We start from the raw sequence: 21,969 nt of genomic DNA on the forward strand, positions 1-21,969 counted from the left end.
CTCCCGGGCCCCTGCTGGGCTTCTGACGTGAAGAGAGTGACTGCAGTCAAGAACTCCTGAGGGAAAGCAGCAAGCAGGAGCCCGGTGCAGCGGAGGACTGAGGGAGTGGGAGTCGTGGCTGCCCCAGGGCGCTGCAGCGGGAGCCGCCACGGAAGGAGGTGTGGACCCAGGGAGAAGCCGAGTGGCAAAGATGCAGAACACCTGGAGCAGGGAAGAGAAAGCCCATTTCTTAAAGGTGGAAGAACCCTAACAGATCCTCAGAGGCGGTCCCGTCTCCTCAAGGCCCAGCTGTTTGTCGTATGTGACTAATCTATGACCAAAGAAGTCATGGAACATGTCTCTGTTCCCGAAAGACGCCGGCTCAGATGGGACTCCTCGGAGGCCCTTGAATAACCCGGGAAGGTGGCTGCCTCTTCTGCTCCATAGCGCCACCCAACCCCAGGCCTGTCAAGGAGGGCTGGGGGCTCCGGAGGCCTCCCACCTGCCCCAAACCCGGGGAGAGGGCTGCGCTCCTCGAGGAAGCCGCAGTGCCACTCAGCCTTCCCCACTGTCCCCGACCCTGACTGCTTCCGTGCATTCCAGGGCCCTGGCTGGGAGGCCGAGACAAAGTCTTTCATTCCTTCAGGGTCATGGCCAGTCGTAAATCTGTGACCTCCCTCTCCAGCTGCCCTGCCCCGCGAGCGCCTCCCCGAGCCCTGAGGTAGGAGAAGCTCGGCGAGGCTGGGGGTGTCTCTGCTCCGGTGAGGGCAATCCCGCTTCGCACGCCCCCGCCTTCCCAGGGAGTCCTCTGCTCTGTCTCTCTCTCGTTCTTGTAGGAGTCAGTACCAGGGGTTGAACCCAGGACCTTGTACATGGAGACCGCTGAGCTCCCCCGCTCCCCCTCGCCTCTCTCTCGGCCTAATCCCTGGGGTTGGGTCCCAGTCCTGCAGCTGGGAATTTCCAAACGCTCCACTAGCTCTTTGCCCAGAATGTCTCCCTCTCCGCCAGCACCCAGGGGTTCTCGGAGCCCCAAAACAGCAAGATGGAGCGGATTAGCGCAGAGCTGGGAGGGGCCAGATCCGCGGCCCGCGGGCCCGGCAGGTGAGCTCTCCCAGAGCCTCTGTGGTGGTCATCAGCGTTTCCAGGTTTCCTGGGAAGTCTCTAATGCGGGTTAGGGCGCTTCTTCCTCACAAGACTCCCTTGAGGTGGGTACTATTCTCCCCATTTTACAGCGCGGTTAGGGCGCTTTCCAAGGCCCACTGCTGAGCGTGACGGAGCCAGGACTCAAATCCTTGCCATCCACCCCTAAATCTGTGCTCTCAACTCTTACACGCCGCCTGTCACTGTCCCCGGGCGGGCTCCACCCCTGAGCCTCGGTCATGCTCTTCTCCCCTCCTGGGGAATACCCCTTCCCCCTTCTCTACCGTCCAGGCCCCCTCCAAGTGCTTGCCCCGATGTGCCCCCTTCCCACCCCCAAGCGGTCAGGTTCCACGGCGCCCTCCTCTGGGGCTGCTGGTTCCCCCAGCACCCCGGCCCCCAGGGGATACAACGTGCCCTCTTTGCCCAGCCTGACATCACTTCCTGCTGGACCACGAGCATCTCCAGACCCCAAGCCTTGTCCACCATGGCCACGAGCCCACAGCAGACCCCTCCAAGGCTGGTCAACGTTCCAGACGGGCCCACCTCAGCCTCTGACGCTGCAGGACATTGGGTAAGCCGCTGCCTCTCTGTGGGCCTCAGTTTCCCATCTCGAGGGCTCCCAGGAGGCAGACCTTTCTCTGATTGTTCCTCAGCTGCTGAAAGCCCCATCTCTCCCCACTAGGGAAATCACCTGGGGACCTTCCCTCCACACCCAGTCCGTGAGAAGAGATCTGGGGGAGCTGCTGGCCAGGCAAGCGGGACTTTCTGGGATCCTGGACCTGATCTGGACGGTCCTGGCGGAATGTCTGAGTCATCTTCCTGTGCGAGGAGGGAGAGTTTGGCTGCTCTGTCTTGGGGTGACGGAAGGCCAGGAAGGGTCTCAGGGCCTCCGTCCCCAGCCCCCACTCTTTCTGTCCAGGCCTGAGCAGGAAGACCACGCTAAGAGCCCCCTGTCAGCCATAAAATTATCCCCCAGTGACACAGGCTCTCGTGCCCCATCCTTTTCCACAGTGCTGAGCGTTTCCCCAGCCAGGGAGGCAGAGCAGGGCAGAGTTAGGACAAGCCGCGGGCTGCTGCCCCTCTCCGCCCTGAGCCTCAGCTCCCTCATCTGTACGACGGGACAAGAGTGCCTGCGCTGAAGATCCTGCACCTGGCAGGGGAGGAGCGCCGAGACCACTGCACAGGTGAGCAGATCCAGCCGGGTCCTTAGGTGTATACAGCACGTGTTCTGTTCACCTCTGTGCCTCCAGCACACAGCACAGGGCAAATGGCCATTTTAAAGGCCGGGGAATGCTCCTCCATCAGCTCTGCCCAGTGCCTGGGTGTCTTCCCCTCTCTGCAGCCTCTTGGTCTGGGGCTGGACTTGAGGTTGTCTAAGCTCATACCTGACCTCCAAGGTCCAAGGTGGGAGTGCGGCACTCAGCCTGGTGTGATGTGTGCCTCCAACACTAACGAGCTGTGTGTTAAGTTCTATAACCTTTCCAAGCCTCAGTTTCCTCATTTGTGAAATGGGTCCAGATACTCCCGACCTTCCACTTTAGGAATAAGCCCCAGATTATGAGGCAAGACTGGTTTCTAGGCCTTTTGCCTCTCTGGGCCTCAGTTTACCCCTCTGTAAAACGACCAGATTCTATAGGCATTCCTGGGAAGAAACCCTCCATGTGCTCTTGAAAACAACCCCTAAGATGCATTGTTAGATGAGGAAAAGGAGGAGCAGAGCACCAAACTACAGCTTTTGGAGGGGAGGGAACAATTACCTTTACACATCTGCTTGCAGATGCAGAAAACACCCTAGAGGGCTACGGGAGAAAATGGTAGCGCCTCGGGTGGGGGGAAAGCTTTTCAGTGTTTATTCTTTTGGACCTTTTGAAAATTAAACTAGATAAATGTCTATTCTTTTAGTTTGCTAAAGGCCACCCATGCAAAAATACGAGAAATGGGTTGGCTTTCATAATGGGAATTTATTAGGGTAAAATCTTATAATTCCTTGGCTGTGAAAATATCCAAATCAAGGCATCATCAGAGATGCTGTTTCACCAGAAATCAGCTCCTGGCAGATCCTGGACTCCTGCCGCATGGCAAGGCAACACGGCAGCTGGGCTCAGTTTCTCCCGGAGCACAGCTGTGGGAGATTGTGGATGTAGCTCATCTCCCCAGGCCTCATTTCCGCTGATTCCCGCTTCTGGCGTCTCTCCCAGCCTCTCGGGGTTTCTGCAGCAGTAAGTGATCCTGGAGTCCTCTCTCCTGTGGCAGGGTCGCAGGGCAGCTCTCTTCCTCTGTGGCTCAGCCGTCAGTCCTCAGTTTATATAAGACGCCAGTAAAAGGACTAGGACCCACCCTGGATCCCCCAGTCTAACCAAAGGCCCTGAACTGAAGTGATCTAGATAAAATTGATCTAATCTAAAGATCCCCCATAAAATAGGCTTAACACACACAGGAATGAGTCAGCTTAAGAACACAATTTCCTGGGGCCCACAAAAGATCCCAACCAGGACACCTGTTTTTAAAAACACATAATGTAAAAAGTAAAATTTTTTAAAAATTATTGAGCTCCATCATCTTGGTAGTTTTTTGTTTTGTTTTTGAGTCTCTTAGTTTATTGTACAGTTAATGGAGAGACAAGCATTACAAATTTTCCTAAAAATTTAGGTCAACTCATTGCATATTTGCCCTCTGAAATGAAAATTAAATTTTTTTTTACACTTTTAAAATTAATGTTAATAGATCACAAAGAATGTTACATTAAGAAACATTTTAAAAATCTTGGTAGTTTTAAAAATACATAATATATATTGGAGTTTGGGTTTTCTTTCATTCCTTTGAGATTCAAAGAAGAAAAGCTCCCGTGGGCGGGATCTCTGGCCAGAGCCCCCCTGATGCCAGAGGGGGTGGCAGGGGGTGGTGAAGAAAGAGGGAGAAGAGGCATATAAGGTTAGAATATTCAAGCCCTTTCATGAAAGGTACGAGATGGAAAGTGAAACTCTTTTCCCTCCCTCCCAGAAGGTAACCTCTGAAAAAAGTTTCTGAGTTCATTGGGTGGGGGAAGAGGTTAAGAAAACAAAAAGAAACAAAAGAAACCGGGCACCTGGCAGCCAGCTTTCTGGAGGTGGTGCTGCTCCGTTTCTCTGGCAGTGGGCTGGACTCGAGTCTCCTTGGCCGGGTATGAAGCTGGGAGGCCTCCAGGGAGCAAGGTCCCTGCCTGTCCCTGGGCCAGGCTGGTGGAGCTGGCTCCTGGGGACACAGAGGACACCCAAGGCCTGCGCCCAGCCCGAGGCCCTGCCCCCAACCGGCCCCAGCCTGCCCCAGCCTCGGGTCCTGCCCCCACCTCCCCAAGGGACCCGACTGCCTGGCTGCAGCCACCCTCGTTCCATCAGCAGAACCACAAGCATCTCCCCAGCTGGGCTGAAAAAGGTGGTGAGGGATTCTGGAGCACAAATACATTTGTTCCAACTTTTTTTTTTTTTATTATAAAAGTAATACAGGCTCATAATAAGAAATTCCAACAGCCCAGAAAAGTGGGAAGCCCCTTCTCATCCCCTCTCCCCAAAGTGAACCATCAGCGGATTCCTTGGTGTCCTCCCAGAGCTCTCTAGGTCAGCCCCAGGAGGAAGTGAGGGCCGTGACGCCCATTTTACGGATGAGAAACTGAGGCTTGGGGGAAGAAAGAGACATTTGAGACCACACCTCTGAAAAGTGGCAGAGTTGGGATTTGAACTTGGCTCTGTTGCCCGGGAGTCCATGGGTCTACTTTCCATGAGTCTTCTAGAGAGGCAGGGGCTTAAGAGCCCCGGCCAAGTCCATAGTGCTGCTATGCCCACCCTCTCACAGGCATGCAGGATACCAGCAAAGCACATGCCACACACACACAGAGTGACTAAGCCAGCCACACAGACCTGCCCCTCCGGACACACAGATACACTCACCTACAGACACACACGTCCACACCTAAACCAACAGACACTCCAGACACACGTGGGCTCACTCCCACGTACCATCTGGACACGCCCAGACCCCGGCCCACTCCCCTCACAGCCTCCGTCAGAGCCCACGCCTCAGAGAGGACCACAGGCCTCTTTGCCATCGCCACACGGGCCCTGTCCGCTTCTGCCCCATCCGTTCCGGGGCGCTCTTCATGACCGACGACCGTGCCCACCAGATGCCCGCCCCCAGCCAAAGCCGGGCCCCCTTCCTCTCTGCCTTTCCCCTTCTGGCCGAGATTCTGGGGCAGCAGAGTCTGACACTCCAGTCCTCGCCTCCTCGCGCCCCCACGGGCCTACCACCTGGAGGGCTTTGGGGGCAGCACCGCATGGCCCGCCACCTCTGCCTTCTGAAGTTCTTAAAGCAGTCCCTCGGCTGGAAGATGAAAATCCCAACCCCAGGGTGGAAGCCATGCCCCCACCCTCACTCCAAGCCCCTGTGACCTGCATGCTCCCAGCTGCTCATCTTCACAGAATGTTCTGGAACCCCTTGCCTCAGTTTCTCTCCAATAGTCCTCAGAGGATGGGTACCTGCACATTCAGTCTGGCTCTGTTTGATTCTCCTAAAAAGGCAGTTCCTTGTCACACCCAAACACGGGGCGGGGAGCCCCATGGAAACACACATTCCTGCCCTGGATCCACTTGGGGTCCCTGGGCCGCACAGCGTGGGCCTGCACCCCACCACGTGTTCAAGCCAGTGGCTGAGGAATTTTCAGGAAGGGCCATTGCTCTCTTCCGCAGCCAGACATTAACGAGGAGAGAACTGTCTCTATGAAATACAGTCTTAGGGACTGAGCTCGACGGAAGCCCTTAATTAGGATGCTGTAAATATCAGGGGTGGAGGACGACTCTGAATTTGGGATTTATTCACTCATTTGCTCAACTGATAAATATTTCCAGAGTGCCTGCCAGAGGCCAGCGCTCAGTGGAGAAGGCCCTGCCTACATGGAGCGTGGGGTCTGCTGAGGGCACATAGCCTGAGAATCTCACACCCATGCACACACACGCCCCCTCGTGTGCACCCACAAACCATGCCGAGGCCTCTGCTGACCCAGGCGGCAGTCAGGGAAGGCTTCCCGAGGGAGGGGGTGTCCAATGAGGAGCCGAGGTGTCCAGATGGAGGCGTTGAGACCTGGGACGCCCATCGGTTCCTCTGAACTTTTTACAAACAGCCTGACCTAGAAAAATATTGCATCAGACTCTGTCTCGCTTTCAGACAGAGCCTGACAAACCAAGATACTTGCTCTATTTATCTTAGCTAAAACCTTTGGAGAACAAAGATGCCTTTTTTGGGGGATGAAAGAGAATTTTCATGGCCTTTTTTTTTTCTTGCTGCAAAAGCAGTGCCTTCGGGAGCCCTGGCCCTCCTGCAGCTCTCTGACTATGGGACAGGGTGCCCCGATTTGCACGACTCAGGGATGACCTCTTGGGGCTCTGTCGGTCCACCTGCCCCTGTCCAGGCCCCCGCCGGGCAGAGCCCCACAGTCTGCCCAGCCTGTGTCCCACCCGCACCCCTGCTGGCGCATGCTCTGTTCAGTCCCCAGGACCGAGGACGAGGGGAAGTTTTCTGGCATCTGGGTTCCAGGCTGCCTTAAAAGGCCTAGAGAATACAGAAAGCCTCCAGCACACCAAAAGTTCAGAGGAAACTGCCCTCTCTGAGACAATTTCCGGAGGAAATGTCAAAACTGAGCGGCTCCATGCGGGTGGGAAGGACCTGGAGCCGCTGGGTCCCACTCTTTCTCCCTCCTTGGGAGCCCCACTTGAGGGGCTCGGGCCTTGGACATAACCTGCAATACTGGGTCCCAGGATTTTGGGGTGGGGGGAGGTCTGACCTGAAGAGCTTAGGAAGTGGCTGCACCAGCCCCAGGCCTTTGAGGTGCACACAGAAAATGTGGCAATGGAGAGGCAAATGGAATCACTGTCCCTCGATCGTGCACGGTCCCTGGGAGCCCCACCTTCCCTGGAGAAACAAGCCCCATCCCTAACTCTTGCTGCCCCTCTCTCCTCCCCACCCCCTCAAACCCTCCTCCTCTCGGTCCCCCTTCCAGGCCTTCGCTTCTGCTGGGCGTCCTGCCTGACGTGGCTCCCCCTGCTCACAGCCCCCCAGAACAGGCCTGCCTGTCTCTGCCCTCCTTCCCCTGCAAGCCTTCTCTTCCTCGGCAGCTTCGCGGTTGTTTATGCAGGTCGGGCTCCATCGTTTAACTGGGCAGGATCCGATCCCTTGTTTCCTGACACTAAGCAGGTGCCAGATCTAGTTTGTAGTCTATATTCCAATTTTTCATGTCCCAGTAATGTCTTTGGGGACTTTCCTCCTCCATTATTTGATGCAGTCCAGGATAATGTACTGCATTTAATTGCCATTGTCTCTTTAGCAACTCCTTTTTTTAAATTGTGGAAACATACATCCAAAATAAACTTTGCCATCTCAACCACCCCCAAGTATCCCATTCAGTGGGACTCATCACATTCACAGTGTTGTGCTTCCCTCACCACCATCCATTACCAGGACTTTCCCATCACCCACACACAAACCCTTCACCCATTAGGCACTAACTGCCCACCCCTGTCCCTACCTCTGGTAACCTGTCTATTCTTTGTCTCTATTCCTTTGCATATTCCAGCTATTTTCTATAAATGCAGTCATACGATAGCTGTCCCTTCGTGTATGACTTATTTCACTCAACATGATGTCTTCAAGATTCATTCATGTAGTAGCCCGTGTCAGAACATATTCCTTAAGACTGAGTAACTTTCTATTATATGAATATACTACGTTTTGTTTATCCATTCATCTGCTGATGGGCATTTGGGTTGCTTCCACCTTTTGGCTCTTGTGAATAGTGCTACTACGAACATTGGTGTACAAATATCTGCTTGAGTCCCTGCTTTCAGTTCTTTGGGGTATATACTTAGAAGTGGGATTGCCAGGTCATATGGTAACGCTATGTTTAACTTTCTGAGGAACCACCAAACTGTATTCTAGAGCAGCTGTACCATTTTACATTCCTACCAACAATGTACTAGGTTTCTATTTTTCCTTATCCCTGTCAGCACTTGTTACTTTCCATTGTTAGACTAATTGGCATTCTAGTAAATGAGAGGTGGTATCTCACTGTGGTTTTATTTTTATTTTATTTTTTTTAATTATTTATTTATTTTTTAAAATTACATTATGAAAAATATGAGGTCCCATTCAACCCCACCGCCCCCGCCCCCCACTCCCCCCACAGTAACACTCTCACCCATCATCATGACACATCCATTGCACCTGGTAAGTTCATCTCTGAGCATCACTGCACCCCATAGTCAATGGTCCACATCCTAGCCCAGACTCTCTCACGTTCCATCCAGTGGGTCCTGGGGGGATCTATAATGTCCCGTAATTGTCCGTGAAGCACTATCCAGGACAACTCCACGTCCCGAAAACGCCTCCACATCTCATCTCTTCCTCCCGTTCCCCACACCCAGCAGCCACCATGGCTACCGTTCCCACACCCATTCCACATTTTCTCTGTGGACATTGGATTGGTTGTGTCCATTGCACATCTATGTCAAGTGAGGGCTTAGATTCCATATGGGTACTGGATGCACTCCTCCCGCTTCCAGTTGTAGACACTCTAGGCTCCATGTTGTGGTGGTTGCCCTTCTTCAACTCCATGTTAGCTGAGTGGAGTAAGTCCAATAAATCAAAGTATAGGAGCTGAAGTCTGTTGAGGCTCTGGGCCTGGGTGTCATATTATCAGTCCAGAGATTCAAATTCCCTACATATATCTTAAACCCAGCACCGACTACAATTCCAATAAAGTAGCATGCAAGTCTTGTGAAAAGAGATCCCCTCTGAGTCCAATTCCATCACGCAGAAACACCAGCTCCAAAGAAGGGCCATCTGTCATGGCAGTGAACCCCTTCTGCCATGACCATAGAACCCGTGGGTCTCTTTATCCCTCAAAAGAACCAATACCTGGGGTTGTATCTACCTTATCTGTCTCTTAGACTCTGTTCAGTTGTACATAGGGGTATTCCTTCTGACAACCTCCAGACTCTTTTTTAGAGACTCACAGCCTTATAATCTCATTTCTCCTTTCCATTTCCCCCTTACATTAGGTCAAACAGCTTCCCGAAGTCGCGTTATTATATGTAGACAGGTCTATTCTGCTGTTCCGCATTGAATCTTTAATTCAAGGTCATTTTATAGTTGCTTCTTCAGCTGATATGTGGTAGTGATCCCTCGGTGCCAGGGAGGCTCATCCCCGGGTGTCATGTCCCACGCTGGGGGGAATGCATCGCATCTACACGCTGAGTTTGGCTGTGAGAGTGGCCACATTTGAGTAACATGCAGGCTGTTAGGAGGAAACCCCCAGGCACAATGCTACTCTAGGCCTTGTTCTTATTGCAGGTGTATAGGCTCAAAAGTGTAACCATTAGTATCATGAGCCCCCTGTTGGGCCCTCCTTCCTTCCTGGTTCTTGCCGTTGCACCTGGAGGATTGCCGCTGCTCTCCCAGGGCCCACAACAGTGACCCCCCGGCCAGGAGCCCAGTACCCCCCCAGCTGTTGTTTTTGTTTCCACTATGAGTATATATAGACATTACCATATACCCTGGGCATATGCCCTGTATAACTCCCTGTCAACCATATATATCCTGTCAATAACATCCCATATCAGTATTCCTCTGCTGCCATTGTTGAACCACTCTGTGATCCAAAACTTCCCGTAAAGTGAATCCCAACATAATGTCAGCTTCAGAAGAGTCTTAGATCACTGAAATTCATATATACAATATACAGTATTTCCCCAGATCCACCATAAAACCTTTTCCCTTGCACAGCAATAATCTTTTAACTTATTCATATCATATTTCCTGAAACTGATGTACAGATTCCAACACTATAGTTTTCAAACAAGGTGACATTTGTGCTTACTACGCGGTCCATATTTTAGGCTGTACAGTTTTCTAAATTTTTTAGTTATCCTATGTTTTGTCTTATGGTTTTCATTATTAGTCTGTCGTCCCCTATATGTTTTTGGTGTAATATTAGCTGTTTTATATTCATCCTCGTGTACTCTCACATAACTCCTCTTTTGCCCCCTCACTGTGGTTTTGATTTGTGTTTTCCTAATGGCTAATAACGTTAAGCATCTTTTCATGACCTTATTGGCCATTTGTATATCTTCTTTGGAAAAATGTCTATTTGAGCTCTTCCCCATATTTAAATTGGGTTATTAGTCTTGTTGTTGTTGTATTGTAGTTCTTGATATATTTGGGATATTAAACCTTTATCAGGTATGTGGTTTCCAAATATTTTCTCCCACTCTCTTGGTTGTCTTTTCACTCTCTTTGCTAATGTCCATTGATAAACAAAAGTTTCAAATTTTTACAAAGTTCAATTAATCTACTTTTTTCCCTTTTTTCTTCATGTTGGTATACAGTCTAATAAACTATTGTCTAAAACAAGGTCTTGAATATATTTCCCCATGTTTTCTTCTAGGAGTTTTATAACTTTAGCTCTTATATTTAAGTCACTGATCCATTTTCTTTTTTTTTTTTTTTTTTTAGATTTATTTATTTATTTACTTTCCCCCCTCCCCTGGTTGTCTGTTCTTGGTGTCTATTTGTTGCGTCTTGTTTCTTTGTCTGCTTTTGTTTCTTTGTCCGCTTCTGTTGTCGCCAGCGGCACAGGAAGTGTGGGCGGCGCCATTCCTGGGCAGGCTGCACTTTTCTTTTCACGCTGGGCGGCTTTCCTCACGGGCGCACTCCTTGCGCGTGGGGGCTCCCCCACGCGGGGGACACCCTTGCGTGGCACGGCACTCCTTGCGCGCATCAGCACTGCGCATGGCCAGCTCCACATGGGTCGAGGAGGCCCGGGGTTTGAACCGCGGACCTCCCATATGGTAGACGGACGCCCTAACCACTGGGCCAAAGTCCGTTTCCCACTGATCCATTTTGAATTAATTTTTGTATACAGTGTGGGGAGGGATCCACTTCACTCATTTGCATGTGAATATCCAGTTCCTCATTTGTTGAAGAGAATATTCTTTCCTGATTAAGTGAACTTGGCTCCCTTGTCAAAAGTGAACTGGTGGGGAGTGGCTGTGGCTCAATCAGATGGGCTCCCATCTACCATATGGGAGGCCCTGGGTTCACGTCCCAGGGCCTCCTTGTGAAGGCAGACTCATCCGCACGCTGTCGGTCCGCCAGTACCACAGACAGCAGACTCAGCAAAAAGGTGACCCAACAAAAAGGGAGACAAGCATAAAAACACAGAAGAGCACACAGCGAATGGACACAGAGAGCAGGTAACAAGCAAGTAAGCTGCAAGGGGGGGGGGAATAAATTTTTAAAATAAAAATAAAAAATATAGACAGAAGAATGCACAGTGAATGGACACAGAGAGCAGACAGTAAGCAAAAAGCCACAAGGTGGGGGATTAAAAAAAAAAAAGCCAACTGGCTGTAGATGTGTGGATTTATTTCTGCACTCTCAATTCTTTCTTTTAATCTATGTGTCTACTGTTGTGCCAATACCAGACTGCTTTTATTACTGTAGCTTTGTAATAAGTTTTGAAATTGTAAATGTGAGTCCTCCAACTTTGTTCTTTTTCAGGACAGTTTTGGCTATTTGGGGTTCCTTGCCCTTCTATATAATTAGTCTTTCCTTTTCTGTGAAGAAGACTATTGGGATTTTGATTGGGATTGCATTAAATCTGTAAATTATTATGGGTGGTAATATAGTTTTAACAATATTTGGTCTTCCAACCCATAAGCATGGAAAAGCTTTCCATTTATTTAGGTTTTCTTTTCTTTTTTCTTGTTTTTTCCAGTAATGATTTGTAGTTTTCTATGTACAAGTCCTTTATATCCTGGGATAAATCTACTTCTAGATAGTTGATTCTTTTAGTTGCTACTGTAAATAGAATTGCTTTCTTGATTTCTTTTTCAAATGGCTCCTTGCTAGTGTATAGAAACACCAACGATTTTTATGTATTGATATTGTACCCTGCCACTTTGCTGAATTCATGTATTAGCTCTAGCAGCTTTCTCACAGAGTCTTTTGGATTTTCTCTATCTAGGATTATGTCATCTGTGAATAGAGATAGTTTTACTTCTTCCTTTCAAGTTCAGATGCCTTTTATTACTTTTTCTTGCCTAATTGCTCTGGCTAGCACTTCCAATACAATGCTGAGTAGCAATGGTGACAGTGGGTATCTTCATCTTTTCCTGATGTTAGGGGAAAAGCTTTCAGTCTTTCATCATCGAGAATGATGTAAGCTGTGGGTTTTTCATAAATGTCCTCTATCATGCTGAGGAAGGTCTCTTCTATTTCTAGTTTTCTGAGTGCTTTGACCAAAAAAGTGTTCTGGGTTTTGTCAAATGCCTTTTCTGTGTCAATTGAGACAATCATGTAGCTTTTTTCTTTCATTCTATTAATGTGATCGGTTACACTGATTGATTTTCTTATGTTGAAACACCTTGCATTCCTGGGATAAATCCTACTTGATCACGATATATAATCCTTTTGATATGCAGTTGAATTTGGTTTGCTAGTATTTTGTTGAGGATTTTTTTAAAATTTTAATTTATTTTTATTTATTTATCCCCCCTTCCCCCAGGTGATTTGCTGTCTGTCTGTTCATTGTTTACTCACCTTCTTCAGGAGGCACCAGGAACCAAACCTGGGGCCTCCCATATAGAGGGGCGTGCCCAATGGCCTGAGCCACATCCACTCGCTGTGGGCTTTGGTGTTTGCTGGCTTGTGGCCTCTGCTTGCTGTGGTGGGGGCAGAGTCTAGCTCTCTGCTGTGGGAGGCAGTGTCTAGCTCATCTTCTTTTAGGAGACACTGGACCCAAACCTGGAACTTTCCATGTGGTAGGTGGGTGCCCAAGTGGTTGAGCCACATCTGCTTCCCTTTGTTGAGGATTTTTGCATTTATATTCTTAAGAGATGTTGGTCTGTAATTTTCTTTCCTTGCAACATCTCTATCTGGCTTTGGTATTAGGTGATGCTGGACTAATAGAATGTATTCTATTAATTATTAATAGAATGCATTCCCTCCCCTTCTATTTTTTGGAAGAATAAGAGAGATTGGTGCCAATTCTTCTTTGAACATTTGATAAAAATTGCAACTGATTTTAATAATATAGCTTATTTAACCCAATATAACCAAAATGTTATCATTCAACATATAATCAATATTAAGAAGTAACAATGAGAGAGTTACATTTTTATTTTTGTACTGTCTTTGAAATCTGGTTTGTATTTTACATTTACATCGCATCTCAATTGCTCACATTTCAATTGTTCATTGTCAACTAGTGACTATTGTGTTGGACAGCAGAGATCTAGGCTGTATTCACCTTTGGGTTATATGTAACAGAAGTTCAATTAAATTGGCTTAAGGAGAAGTAGGGCATTGGCTCATGAAACTGAAAAACACTGGGATAGTTGGCTTCAGGCACAGCTAGGTCCAGGTGTTCTAAAAATGTCAATGCTACCAAAGATTTTCTCCATTTCTTCTCAAGTAGGTTCTGGATCCGTAACAAAGACAGCCACCACCAGCTGCAGGCCTACCTCTACCACCCCAGCTACCTCTTCCTCATCACCAGCTTCTCTTTTCCAGGAGTGTCCCCCGATTAGACTCCTATTGGTCCAACTGGAATCATGTGTTATTCCTAAGCCAGTGCGGTGGCTAGGCGAGTGGAATTTGCAATTGGTCAGACCTGAGACATGTGCCCATTCCTGGCCCGGAAGGAGAGGAGAGTCAGCCCTCTCTGGCTCCTGGAACCGAGAGTGGAGAAGAGGTTGTTCCCAAAGGAATATCAGTGGGGCTGGAGCCAGAAGACAGGGGTGGGAGGTGGCCAGAGTAAGGGTTGGGTTGAATCAAAAGAAGCTCCCAAAGGGTTTGAGGTATCAGGTTGAACAGGAAAAGCCATGATCTGTTCTAGTGGAGATATGCTACTATCAAATGGCTGGTATGGTGCATGCCAGTAAGAACGGATAACAGCCTCAGTGCTGGACAGAGCCTGGGAGTGTGGAGGATTGCAGGCAGGGATTCCAGGAGCACGGGCCAGGATGGTGGTGGGAACCACGGGAGGCCCGGGGCAGCCCTACTTACAAGCCAGTACAGCAGCGGTTTAGTCAGCCGACACCAATATGGCCATAGGGAAAGTACCAGGTGAATACCCGTGGTCTGGAACCCAGACGCTGAGTCCCTTGCACCCATGCACCAAGGACTCAGCTCACCCTGAAATAAAGCTCTGAGCTGGTGGGCTCAAGGTAGAACCCCAAACCCTTTTAGCTTGGAGAGGCCAAGCAGGTGGGGCCTCTGAGAGGGTCCCGAGGACCCTGAGGCCCAGACGGGCAAAAGGAGCTGAATGGGCTACTGGTGGGGATGGCATGTGGACCAGGGACGGAAGTTCCAGGAAAAGGCAAGGGAGTCACAAATGCCCCATCAGGGGCCCTAAGGCTTCCTGAGGTCCACTTGAGGGATGAAAAACTGGCTTGCGATGCTCAGGGAACTGGCTCACTCACCCATCGTCCATCCACTGATGCAAGATATGTTGATCAAGCTGTGTGTCAGGCGCTGTGCTACCTGCTGGGGACGCCAAGGTGAACAAGATGGTCAAGGTCACTGCCTTCCCAGAGCGCAGGGCCTAGTAAGAAACAACTAATCAACAGATAAGCAAAACGGCACAGAAACGGGGTGACCAGATTGGGAGGGGGGCAGCCTATGTTAGCCACGGTGCTGAGGAGGGGACATTTAAGCCAAAATAGGAACAATGAGAGGCAAGAGTCCTGCGAGACCTGGGGAAAGAGGGCTGTAGGCAGAGCAAGGAGTAAGTGCAAAGGCCCCGGGGCGACACCTTTGTGTACTGGAGGAACTGAAAGATGGAGGGAGGGGTGGAAGTAGGAGATGAGGCTGAGGAGGGGAGCCCAGTGGGGGAGTCGGGATATGCTGTGGATGTGGAGACCCACCACAGAGAACTTTTCTGCACAGATCATTTAGCAGGTGAGCGCTTGCCCCACAGTGCTCACCAGGTGCAAGAAATGTCTCATTGCCTTACTTTTCTTAGCTAATACTTGCATAAAGCATTTACTCTAAGTGCTCAGCATGTATTAACTCATTTAACCTTCATAACATCCCTTTGAGGCAGAAACAGTTACTAAATCCATTTTACAGATGGGGAAACTGAGGAAGAGAGGCTCAATAACTTGTCTAAGGTCACAGAGCTAGCAAACAGTAGAGGCAGGATTTGAACTCAGGTGGTCCCTGAATCCAAGTGCTTACACACTCACCCACACTGCCTTGGCTTAAAGTTGGCCCCGCACAGGAAGTAAATGTGGTTCAAGTGATTGGGCTCCTGTCTACCATATAGGAGGACCAGGGTTTGATTCCCAGGGCCTCCTGGTAAAGGCAAGCTGGCCCATGTGGGGAGTTGGCCCGAGCGGAGAACTGGCACAGCAAGATGACGGCAACAAAAAGAGACACAGAGGAGAGACAATAAGAGACACAACAGACTGGGGAACTGAGGTGGTGCAAGAGATTGAGCACTTCTCTCCCATTCTGGAAGGTCCCAGCATTGGTTCCCGGTGCTGCCTAAAGCAGACACAGAACACACAGCGAATGGATACAGAGAGCAGACAATGGAGGGGGCGAGATAAATAAATCTTAAAAAAAAAATTGGTGCCACACCTCCTGCTTATCAGAGCAGTAAGCTGCAGCGTCTGAGTCTTGCTGGGGCTCACTTTCTAGGACCGCTCAAGGGTTGGGGGGCATGGTGACAGTCCAGAGAACTTAGAAGTGAGCTCCCAGCCTTGGTCCATTCTGGTTACCACTGAAATGCTCACTGTCCATGTGGTCCTTTCAAAACTGGGAAACTGGGCCAGCGCTCTCCTTGCCCAGCGTGGCCCTGGGGTCCAGAGGGAACACACACATCCCACTCCACCCCATCCGAGATGCGTGCCTGCTTCACTACTTCACCCTGGGGGCTGGCCTGGCTCCACTGCTTACTGGTTTGAGATGCCCAAACCAGGACCTTGGCGGATGATGTGGCTCCTGCCCTCCACCCTCAGCCAAGGAAAACTGGAGCCTGAATCAGGAAAGCTTAGCCATCCTATTTGGAACGTCTTGCTGGGAAAATCCTACCCTTTCTTTCAATTCTCCTGTAATAATGAAAACAGGACTGAAAATAGCATCTCAAAGCCCAGCCTGTCACCCGATTTGGCAGGCCCTCATGATTTTTTTTTAAAGGAGAGGATGTAAACCGGGGCACTAAGAGGTTTCAAGAAGGAGTTTTGAGACAGACAAATCAGCTTCCATTCACTGGCAGTGCAACTCTGGATAAGTTGCTTGGCCTCTCTGAGACTCATTTCCTCGGAAGTCGAATGGGGGTAATGATCCCCGCCTTGTGGTGCTGTCGTGAACACTGAGTGAAATAACGCAGGTCAAGGAGGCGTTCACCACAGACTGGCTTCCCACCCCCCCTTTCTCAGGTGCGGTGACAGGGGCTGAGATCCCTCCTCAGGCCCAGGCCCCACTGCACTCTCTGACTCCCCTGTACCGAGAGGGACTGGCCACAGGAAGGGCCGTGCTGGGGCTTCCCCAGAGGCAGGAGACTTTCCCAGCTGAGCTCAGGGGAATTTCCTCTCCCAAGCTGGACAAATGCCCAGAGCAGGGAATTGGGGAGGGGCCGCTGTCGGTGTGTGGGCTGCTGATAAGGGGTAAAGGGGACAGCCAGGGTTTTCCCCACCTCCTTTTTTAGTCCTGAAAGGCTCCTCCAGGCCCGGAGGCTGGCACCCAAAAGGTGTCAGGGGAAGGGCAGAGGACCGTGCACCTAACCCAGGAGATGGGGCCGAGGGGTCCCGGGCACTGACCCCCACCCAGCAGGCACTCTCTCCAAGCCAGACCCAGAGGGCAGCAGAGAGAACAGGGCTCCATCTTCTCATCTCTAACGTGAGGCCCAGGCAGGAAGGCCGGAGGCATAAGGGAAGAAGGGAGTTTCAGAGGCAGCGGCTCCTGCCCCAGACAGGACAGGCAGGTCTGCAAAAGGGGGTGGGGGTGCGACCCACCAGGACCTTCTCAGGGAGAAGTTGTGGGCATCTGGTAGCCTGACCACAACCCCGGGTCTTGGTGACTTCCTGTTGCCTCCCAGCATTCCTCCCCACCCCACCCCGGCTGGCCAGCAGGGCCTGTCCACCTTTTGCAGGCTCCACCCCGCCGGTCCAGTCCCCGCCGGCTCTCACCCTCCCCACCTTCCCCTTGGATTCTGATCCCGCGCATCCCCACACGCCTCACCTCCACGCAGCAGTCAGCGCGCACTGTCAGGGGCCAGTGAGACCCCGCTCCCCCGCCTAAGCTGCTCGGGTGCCGGGGCAGTCTAGTATGGGGGAAAGGGGGCAAGAAGAGTCACTGCCGGGAGCTGGCAGACACCATGGCCGTGAGACCCCACCCGGAAACCCGAGGGAAGGTTGCTACTAAGAGCAAAGCCGGAAAGACCCCGCAGAGACCCTGGCCACGAGGTCCCATGTGGAACTCTTTCCGGGTCAAGGGGAAGCCCTGGATGACTCCAAACGAAAGGCCTCACCATTGGGCCCCTAAGAGCCAACAGGTGGGGCAGCCAATCAGGACAGCAGAGCTGGGCTCCTCCCCCAGCATGAGGCAAGGGGAGGAGTGGGGAAGGACTTAAAAAAGGCAGCCCCTCAACCCCAAATGCTCTCTCTTTGCCTGGAGGAGTCCATAACCACGTCTTGGGAGTGTACTTTTTTCCTTTTCTCTCATTTCTCAATAAACTCTTTTACTGGCTGTATTAGTCAGTCAAAGCGGTGCTGATGCAAAGTGCCAGAACTCTGTTGGCTTTTTTAAAGGGTATTTATTTGGGGTAAAAGCTTACACAAGGCCCTAAAGCGTCCAACTCAAGGTACCATAAAAGGTACTTGCTCACCCAAAGTCACTGGCCACGTGTTGAAGCAAGATGGCAGACAAGGTCCGTGAGGGTTCAACCTTCCTGTTTCCTCTTAAGACTCCATGGTCCCAGCTTCTTCAGATCTCAGCTGTAGGCTGGCATAAGGCTCGTCTCTCTCCCCAGGGCTCATTTCTTTCTGCTCTGTTCCCTTCACGAGGTCAGCTGTAGACTATCAGACTCATCTTTCTTCCCAGGGCCTCTCCTGTGTCTAATGGGCTGTCTCTCTTCCTCTGAGTTCTTCTTCTCTGTGTATCTACTTCCGTGTGAGAGTCTCTTTCATCAGCCCACCAAGGGGGTGGGGACTCAGCGCTGAGTTGCACTCTAATGATGTGCTTGAATCAAAGCCCTAATCTTAACATCATTTAATCAGACGTCTCAGCTGAAGCTAATACAATGAAAGGGTGATCACACCCAGAGGAACCAGACCAGTTTACACACATTATCAATGTTTCTTTTTGGAATTCATAAATAATATCAAACTGCCACACCCCACCCTTTGAATTCCAAAAAGTTATTACAGTATTAAAAAAAAAACCCTTTAAATCAGTAACAATGCTAAGTACAAGATCATATCACAATCGGTTTAAAGAAATACAGTTTGTCTTGGGGCAAAGTCCCATCTGGTTATAGACCTCTGAAATTTACAACACAATTTATCCGCTTCCAATATACAAAGGGATAGACAAAGGTTAAACATTTGCAGTACCATAAGGAGAATTTGGGAGGAAAATATGAGTCACAGGTCCAGAACAGTTCTGAAAAACTTCAGGGCATACTACCTTAGATTTCAAAGTCTGAGAGTCATTCTCGGGGTGATGGTTTCTTCTCCCTGGGGCTTCGTGGGGACCCATCCTTTCCACGGGCGTGCCGAGCGGCCATTTTCTTGGTACCACCCTCATCAAGCATGTAGGTGGGGACAGAGCTCCAGACGTCACCTCCAAGAACATTGGGTGATGGCCACTCCTTCCCTGATCTCTGGGGTACAAGCTCAGCCCCCTTAGTACAGTCAGGGGGAGACAGCATTCTCCCTAATCTCTGATCTACAAGTCTGACCCTTTCAGAGCAATGAGTTGGCAATCTGGCCTTCCCTAATCTATGGGGGGTAGGCCCACCCCTCTCAGACCTATGGGGTGTCAATCTTACTCTCCTCAACCCTTGGGGAATGTGCTCCACCCTCTCAGTAGCCTGGGGCAGCAAAACTTTCCTTCAACAGCAGGCTGGAGCATCCACCCTCTTCAACTCCCTGGGCAACTTTCCCTCTCTGTACACTAGGGTAGGGTTCCTCTCTTGGCCAAGCAGATGTCTTAATTCTGGATCTCTGCTTCCATGGTTTTCCTCTTAAAGCAGTTTTCCCTTCAATATCTCCCCTGCAGTTCCCTTTAGCCCAGGCTGACAATGGTTTCATACATACAGCGCTCTCAAAAAGTTTGTTGGTTTAGTATGCAGAAAGCAGGGGTCCAAACCATCAGACAGTAAGACTTTACACATGTCTTTCCTAGATAACTGCATTTTCAATCCTGACTTACAAGTTCCAAGTTTAGTTAATTCTTCAAATGGGGCACTATTGTCTGGGGACTTGATTTCCAGAGGCTTGAAATTTCTGGAATCAATTTCTGGTTTCATTTTGCCCAACAATTCAGTTCTCAGCTTCTCTCTCTTGTCTAGCATTTTACTATAAGCTGCAAGGAGAAGCCAAGCCGCATTCTCTGAGTTTACTTTGGAAAGTTCTTCAGCTAAATGGCCAAGCTTGCCATTTTCAAATTCTCCCTTCCATAAAACATCAGAAGTTAATTTTGATAAGTTATCTACAACTTTAAAATACAGACCACCTTTCCTCCACTTTCCAATAATAGTTTCATCATTAAGGCCTCATAAAAAGTCTCTTTATCATCCCTATTCCTATCAACAGTCTCTTCAAAGAACCCTAGGTCTTTTCTATCAAGCATTTCATAATTATTTCCTTCTAAGACCTTATCAAAAATAACTTTAGGCTCCATATTACTGCCAGCAGTCTCTTCAAAGCAATCTAGGCCCTTTCCATCAAGTATCTGGGACCACAAAGTCTAAAGAGGAAGAAGGAAGGCTGCGCCCTTGCAGACCTCACCCCCTATCTTGCTTCAACACAAGGCACAGAGTCTGATGAGGAAGTAACCTCGAGTTGGATTCTTTAGAGCCTTGAGATCATAAGCTTCCACCCCAAGTAAATACCCTTTATAAAAGCCAGCAGATTTTTGGTACTTTGCATCAGCACCCCTTTGGCTGACTAATACAGGGGCCTACCTAAACTGGCAGGTTCTTAAATTCTTTTATGCGACATAGCCAAGAACCTAGAGGAATTTAGCTTCTCCCAACTTCACTTTCTCCATCCCACTCAGAAGAAAATCCAAACGCCTCTTCTCAGTTGTGCCTGTTGTGCATGTTCCAGATTTGAACCTCCTCTTCACCTTTGCCCCTGCCTCACTGGCCTTGCTGCCCCTCCAACAGACCACACACTGCCTCAGGGCCTTTGCACTGACCATGTCTCTCTCCAGGAACACATTCTCTCTCCCACTCCCAGCTTTGCTTTCGCTTGTTTCTCTCCTCAATTCAGTGTCACTGCCTTGGAGAGGCCCTCTCTGACCAACCCCACTTAAGAGAGCTCCTACACCAGAGGTTCTTAACCTTTTTTGGTCCACAGACCCCTTTGCCAGTCAGATAAAAACTACAGACCCCTTACTAGGTCCACAGTATACTGTGTATTATTTAATAAATATACACACCCTCACGTCCCCACAAGAATAATGTGGTTTTGGATTCCAACTCCAGCTAACAAACACCTTGTTAAATGCCCCTGCCCTGCTGCACTCTTTAAAGGTAAAAACAGGGAAGCAGATACGGCTCAGGTGATTGGGCTCCCCCCACCACATGGGAGGTCCCTGGTTCAGATCCTGGTGCCTCCTAAAGAAGACAGCGGGCTGACAGGATACGCGGAGGGGAGGGAAAACAGAATGAGAGACACGAGAAAGCAGGGAACAGAGGTGGCTCCATCGGATTAGGAACCTCCCTCCCACATCAGGTTCTGCTCCTCCAGTGCCTCCTAAGGAAACAGGGACGCAGCGAGTCGGGTGGGGAGAAATAAATAAATCTTAAATATATAAAGGCAAAATCATGACTCAAAGACAAAATGAACATGTATCAAATATTTCATTTAACTCATTAATGTGTGAATCAGTGAAATTGAGTCAAAGAAAAATTCAAAGAACACACATACTAGGCAATCAGGAATGGTGAAATGATTTTATAAACAGAGGCAAAATGGGTCAATAATCAGTTGTCAGGCTGGACAAAATTCACCTGCATTTCTATGGATGAGAATCATTTGCATATAAAAGTAATATAGACTGAGATAGCTAGTTCCAGACAGGGCACCCAGTTAGCTTTGTTGCCTATTTCAAAGCCTCTCATTATTTTCCAGAGATGACATCCCACTTCTTTACACTCTTCCTAGTAATATCAGCACCTGAACTCATTTATTCATCTGTTTCTTGTTTTTTCCCCTCCACCCTCTGCTCACCCTCCATGGTCTGTAACTTGAGAAGAGTGTCTGGCCTACAGCAAGTACTCCATAAATATTTGTTGATTCCCCTCATAGTGTCCAGGGTGATTTCTGCTTTAGGAGAGGACACCAAAGAGGTCATTACTTAACCTAAGGAAACAAGATCTGGCAGCCAGTGAGGAGGCATTTGGAGAAGGGCAAGAGGAGGGTCTCATCACCCTGCAAATAATCGGGCTGCTCCACCCCTTGGCATCCCTAGCTCTGAGGGCCCCTTTGGAGGGTGGGAGGTGGGGGTAGTTCTCCAGCAGAGGCCCCTCTGTGATACCAACTAAGGCATGGCAGAGGGCACTAAGGGGTTAATGTGATCCACCCACACACA

Source organism: Dasypus novemcinctus, chromosome 18 (genome assembly GCF_030445035.2).
Source record: "Dasypus novemcinctus isolate mDasNov1 chromosome 18, mDasNov1.1.hap2, whole genome shotgun sequence".
Taxonomy (NCBI): Eukaryota; Metazoa; Chordata; class Mammalia; order Cingulata; family Dasypodidae; genus Dasypus; species Dasypus novemcinctus.